The sequence below is a fragment of the Cariama cristata genome, unplaced genomic scaffold (assembly GCF_000690535.1).
Source record: "Cariama cristata isolate BGI_N322 unplaced genomic scaffold, ASM69053v1 scaffold22165, whole genome shotgun sequence".
Taxonomy (NCBI): Eukaryota; Metazoa; Chordata; class Aves; order Cariamiformes; family Cariamidae; genus Cariama; species Cariama cristata.
Window position 1 is genome coordinate 8,066 of NW_009616069.1, and position 6,914 is coordinate 14,979.

The 6,914-nt window shown below is 34.2% G+C and overlaps 1 long non-coding RNA gene across 1 annotated transcript; it reads right to left on the bottom strand.

Annotated features, from left to right (window-relative positions):
- Positions 1-224: 224 nt before the first annotated feature.
- Positions 225-4,992, bottom strand: LOC104161570. Its single transcript, XR_696450.1, has 4 exons — positions 4,799-4,992; positions 3,153-3,252; positions 1,938-2,141; positions 225-304 (listed from the first exon to the last, which is right to left on the bottom strand). It is a non-coding gene; the product is annotated as an uncharacterized LOC104161570 (long non-coding RNA).
- Between the last annotated feature and the right edge of the window lie 1,922 nt (positions 4,993-6,914).

Sequence of the window (6,914 nt, forward strand, 5' to 3'; positions counted from 1 at the left end):
GCTATTATACTCCGCTGACTCAGCATTTTAATCACTTTAACACTCCAGAAGTACAATGCTGAAAGTACAAGAGACTTGATACCAAGATTCAAAATAACATCATACCACCTTTTATTAATTTACTGATTTCTGCGACCAAATTTGCTACCAGTTCCCTTCTAAAAAGCAATAGCTTGGTAAAAGACACAGGAAACGCATGATGTCTACACAAGAAACGTGAATAATATTGTACTGTACCTGATTTCCATGAAGATCTAAAACATCAAGATTTTTTAGGTTCTCCAGATTTGAGATCTTCTTTATTCTGCACGATTTCAATTATGACATAAATTATTTTTCACATTAGTTAAAATGTATCTTTCATTTTCCAGCTAATACAAAACATAGCCATTTGTTCCTGCCTACCAAGAGTAACAGAACAACAAAGTTCTGAACCATGTAAAAAACAAATGAATAAATGAGCAAGTATGCCTTAGACTACCACCTTCCTTTCTGACTGTCAATAATGCAATAGCAGCTTTATAATAAGGCAATACCTGGCTTCTCTAGGAAGGTGAAAAGGGAAGGAATACTTGCACCATGAGAAAATAAAGTCAACAACCAACCTACCCAGACACCTAAATAATAAAAAACATTATTACTGGTAAATAGCTAATTCCAAACCAGTTTAAACAAAGACTATAGAGACACAAGATTTCTAGAGTTTGTTAGACGAACACAGAATAAAATAAAAACAGAAAAAAAAAGGCAAGCCACTGGCCCTTTCTAGACAACATAGATTTCTAGATTTGGCAGTATTTCTTCTTTCCTTGTACAACATCACTGTCTTAAACCTTTTCTGTCCTGTCCTATTTTCTCAGATTCCAAACCTAGGTTATTATATACTCAACAGCATCATCTACTGGCTGATGTTATTAAACATCATGTGTATTATGCATTTGCTTCAAGAATAATCAAAGATCACATGTAGATCAAGCTGAAAAGAAGTTGCTAGCAAGTGCGTCTGACTTGTAATCATTTATGAGTATGTCTTGTCCTAACTACCTCCAAACCATACTTCTACGTAAACAAACTATACAGCACTCAATGTAGTTATGATTCAGAAAATAAGTCCTTAAAACACCTTAAAAATTATTGTTCCCATGTCCCAGTATTTTGCTATCATCAAAATTAATTTCTACAGGTGAGATTTTTAATATAAAAGCTATAAGCTCTAGTAACATACTGCACTATTGAAAGCTGTCAGTTTTGAATACAGGCTGAATTAGGAGATATATTCTTTGTAATCTGCACATAACTGAAGTTTGTTTACCAGTTTTTCCTTTATTGACTATAAAGAAAACAAGGAAACGGAACAAAATCGCAGCACAACCCTTAGATGTGCGAGCACTTCCACAGATACTTCTATTAAATTATTAGAATTAAAGGTTACAGGATTTGAACTGTATTATTAGAAAGTAAAACAACTAGCAAGTTGTATCTCCCAACAGAACAGACTCAATAAATAAGCAATAAAAATCCATGATTCATGTCTCTGACTTCTTTCCCAGCTAAAGACATCAGCCAGAAATACTTTTTATAGGTTACAAAGAATCAATGAATACTTTGTGATGTGAACAGAGATTCCACCTGTCACACAAATCTAAGAATACATACTTAATAGTTGATCAGAACAGATTAGATAGAAGCACTTAAAATACTTCAGAACTGCTGCTAAAATTTACATAAGAAAGGAAGTTTCTGAAGAACATTACAAGCAAAAACTGTGTGGTTCCTCAGTGGGATACCTAACACTTAGCCAGTGTTAAGGACGAGCTCACTGGTCTCACAGTCAACATATCAATCTGGAAACTCTGTAAGTAACAGAAACTATGACAGATTGCAGTTGTTACACCATAAAGAAACAGCATGCTTTAAGTTAGTTTCATTATTTTTACCTGTTCTTTCCCAACAAAAGGACTCTTAGGGATCTCAGAGTTGAAACTCCACTTATTTCCTCTATCTGATTATCATATAAATCTAAGAAAACAAGATGCTGCAGATTAGAAATATTTTGGATCCGGGTTATAAAGTTATGTTGGAAATTCAAAAGGCGAAGATGATCTTCCCCATCAATAACTGGGCACACTGTCAGTTTCTGCCTGGAAGGAAAAAGAAACAAAACAAAAACCACATGTAACAAATTGGTAATCCACCTTCTACTTATCCACTCTGATTCAACCAAGGAAAGCATACTATCTTGATTAAGGTAATATTAAGGTCATCAGATTTGCTAATTAAACTCTGTAAATAAGGTAGTAAGTCCTTACTATATAAAAAAAAAAAAAAATCAGCATGAAAACAGAGCAGAAGTGCTTCCAAAATCCTCTGAAAGCCTGGCTTTTTAATCAGAGATTTGTTTCTTACAAAGAAACAACACGGAAGTTTTGTGTTGTGACCACATTAAAATTTCAACAGATGCATCCTGCCAATTTTTAAATTTTTTCATCAGACACCACATAACCAGACTGTTTAGATCAGAATTCAAAGTGTTCTATGTCTATGCAATTTTTGTGTGGTTCATAGAAGTTTAGTTTTGAAATATAAATACATGAAATAGTAAGTGTTAATGTGAAAAGAAATAGGAAATTATGTTGAAAATTGTTATTTTTATTTTAGGATTATTCCAGAAGGAGTCCTACTGACCTGACAAAACTTTTTGGACTACATGAACCTTAGGCCCACCCAAAAAAAAAAAAATTTCACAATTAAATGTCTTTCAGATACAACTTCTTTTTGTGTCCTGGTTAAGAAAAATAAAAAACAACCATTCTACAGTTAATGCATCAGGTTAGAACTTATGGAGAAATAGCCTCTTTCTATAGATTACATCCATGACCTTGCATTCGACTCTTAAGCCAGCTCCTTAGTTTACAATGAAAAGCCCTAACTGCTTTAGATGACTGCTGTATGGATATATTCATCATAAGGACTCTCATACAGAATTTCTCTATGGGACACAGTTCTTCTCTCAAAAATACATACACAAAAAACCAAAAACCAAACCCACGACTCACAGCATTGGCCACAGGCATTACCAGAATACTCATCACTTTAGACCATCAGACACAAGAATCACAAGCTCTGGTGTGTGTGCTCCATAACCTTCTCACCTTTCCAGGGTAAGTCTATCAGAGTTCAGTATTTTTTCTTCAGCAGTACGTTGTAATATGGGAAATGTTATTGATGAACTGCTCCCAAAATTTGTGTTATCTATCAGAAAATCATACAGAGAATATATGAACTACTTCTCTGTAAAATCATTTCATTAACTACAGATAATAAAAGCAGGATTTTCTTTGTTATTAAAAAGTAAAGAATTACACAGTACATGAAAGTGCTTTTTGCTTTTTTCCCATTCAGTACATTGAGTGATCAGTTTTCTTTCCTGCCACTTTTTGTTTACAGCTACATCCCTCTACATCCTCTTTCCAAAGTAGGTGTTTTTGTTTCATTTCCGAAAGATTTTTATCAACAATTTGTCGTACGCAGATACCTTGTAGATGCTTTTGTTTTGATTAGAATTACCCAATGATGTTTTAAGGTAACGTTCTATAATTGTTTCACAATTTCAGTATCTGAACTTAAAAAAGGTATTATCTAACTTAAGATGAATTTAAAGACACAGATCAAGTAGATGTTGATAGAACTAGAAACCAAAGCACCAAAACATTGAAACAGTCCCACTGAGCCACAAACAAATGTAAAGTCTTTTAAAGGTAAGTGCATGCAATACCTAGTAATCATTGGTATTATATTTCACTCCATTATCAAGAAAGAAACAGGCAGCCCTTTAATATTTACAAAGCTATCCATCTTTACCCATTTTGTTAATATAAGGAGAAAAAGGGAGGATGACTAAAAATATCTCCAAAATAAATCAACAAACATGTTCTGCAAGCTTTGGCTTATTTGGAAAATGATCCACTGAAAAATATTGGTCAAAAATAGATCATCGTGCGTGCATACTAGCACAAGAATACAGGCCCAACTTCTATGTGTTTGTCCCCTCTTTTTTTTTTTCCCTCTTCCTTCAAACAAATCAAATACATTAATGGGAAAAACATTAATTCTTCAATACACAAAGATAATTGCTTTACTACTATAGAGAGTGAGTTCATTGTTGTCTAAAAATTGCAATTAGAAGAGATATCTATTTAAGTAAAACAATCTGTTGTTCCATTTAGAACCTTTCAGTGCTACACTCTAACATTTCATCACCAGCTACTCTAACAAACCAGTATAACAACCAATATTATTTATGTATCCTTCAAAGTCAAAAAAACTGTGGGGAAAAAAAAAAGCATTGAGGCCGAAAATAATTAATTAACATCATTGCAAAAGTCTTAAATTAGTTGTCTCAGGTTTTTAAGCCAATAAACATAAGACGAGAGACTTAAATATCAGTCTGAAAGATGACATGATGGCAGTACACTGACTTTTTTCTTCTAACATCATCCTCCTAGAGACACGTGTCAAAGATGCCTATTATTGCCCTTTTGTTAAAGAAAGGTTTATAAAAAGCCTGTATTTAAATGCCTATATTGTATTTTGGAAAATATTTCTAGTAGTTTCCTGACAATGATCTAGTAACCTCTCTGAATACCCAAAGGGAACAGTAGGCCTCATTTGCTATTCAGTCATACATTCTGACAGCCAGAAGTGGCACATCTTACAGGTCATAACTTCTCAATAAGACACCCAGTTAAAAAGGAAAAAAAAAAAAAAAAATACTAGCTAGAGAAGTTTTCACTGTTACCTGAAACATGTGAACTAATGCTGTGGCTGCTTTGCCGGAATCTGGATTTTGTAGGTGTGTGAATAGAAGTCTCACCAAATCCTGATAAAGAACCAGCATTCTGCTTCAACTCCAAACCAGAAAGTTCAGTCAGACTGGATGGTACTGGAAGATATATCTGCTTATTACGCACCAAAGGACTTAATATTCTTTGGTCTCCTGTGTGGGGAACAAAGCCAAACTGCAGAATTAAATTTACTCCATAATAAGTTGAATAGTATCAGCATTCTGAACAGCTGTTGGTCTTTTTTTTTTTTTTTTACCAGAATGAATAAAGAATTGCCATAATAAACTGATCTGCTATCCTAACCGATCACTGCTTTCATACGACAGGCAAGCAGCAGCAGTGTGGCAAGAAGTGTTGTGTTTCAAGGCTCTTCCAAGCTTCACCAGTGAGCAGTGATATCATCAAATATCTTGCTTTTCAAAGCCAAAAGCACACAAGCACAATAGGAAAACTATCTCTTCGCATCAGGGTTCTGATTTAGAAACTTATCTTGTCTACATACATTAAAATGTTAAACCTCCAGTAAAATGTTACAGTAGAGGATTGTATGGCTTCTGAGGGAATGTAAAGTAGGGCAATTGATAGATTGTGGCTTTGCAGGTAGAGGAAAGGATGCTCTTCCACAGACAGAACGAGGGACAAAAAGTGATTAAGAAAAGCCATCTGCACTAGGCAGTAGAAGGATAGCAGGTTCAAGACGTGTTGCAGCAGTAATTATACTGAATTACTGTAGTCAATTAGGAAAAGCTGTCACTCTCACATATTCTAATCATATTACAGTCCTTCTTTGCTGTTCAGTTAATAAAAAGGCATACAAAAGAAAAACAAACCAAATCCTATCGAGTATCACCTTGTCTTCCTGAATAGTTTTTTTCAAGATCATGCTGCAGAAGTCTATTGTGGAAAGATGACTGTTCTTTATTTATCTTGAATTCAAACTGTAACACAATATTTAAGACAAACGTTAAAGTTTTCAAATGCAAACAATGTCTTTACACAGACAAACACAACTTTAGTAACAACTAACTACAGTTCTCAGGAAACTGCAAATGCTTTAAAAAAATTAAATAATCGCTCCAATAAAGAGAGTATTCATTCTATTAAGATACTACAATGGAAAAGTTTCACTGCTGGAAACCAAAACGAAAATATGAACGTTATCAGCACATTCATCTGCAGATGACTAAATAAAGAAAAAAACCACCCCACACTATAAGGAGTACTCCAATTATGGGAGGAAGAGAGGTACAGATGGAAGCATAAGAAGACATATATACACACACAGAGCAAGTTTATGGCAGGCTATAGTACATAGGATGAGATAAATTACCAAAAGACTACCAGATACATCAGATATTATATTAAAAGTCAACATTTTACTACTGAAAAGGCAACTCCTATCTGAAAGCATACAAATTTGGGTGTACCATACAACAGCATTAATTAATATAATTATTAAAGGAAAGGTAATAATTACTGGTTTGTTTTTATCTGTTATTGATGAAGTCTGGATAACCAGTTGAAGACCACAGTTATTAACCTGCATGTTGAAAGAAAGAGAAATGGAATATTACATTTTTAAAAAACACATATCAACACAAAAAGTTGAATGTAACTTTTTTTTTTTTCCACACAATAAAGGTACTTTCAACAGCAAAATCTGCCAGGAAAGGAACTATTTTGCAAAACTATTACAAAGAATACATCACAGCACCAAGTAACACTAAATAATTTTTAGTTTAAAAAATCCCCACTGTTTTTAGTTTTAAAAAAACACTGAAAGCGTGACTTTCATGGAGATGTTATCCTCACTATGAAGGAAACAAGTCTTTACATTTAAGTATGAGTTTGTTTGGGTTTTTTTTTAAGACAAAACGTCCCGGTCTTTTAATTAGATTTATAATGACAACACGTAGCACCTACCTGCTAAACAATCATAACGTTTAACAGAAATATTTAACCAAGTGGCTTACAGCAAGCGACTTCCCCGCAGTAACAGGAGGCCTGCAAGCGCCCTAAGGGAAGCTCCCTGGCGCCGTCACGGCCCAGAGAAGCCCGCGCTCCCCTCAC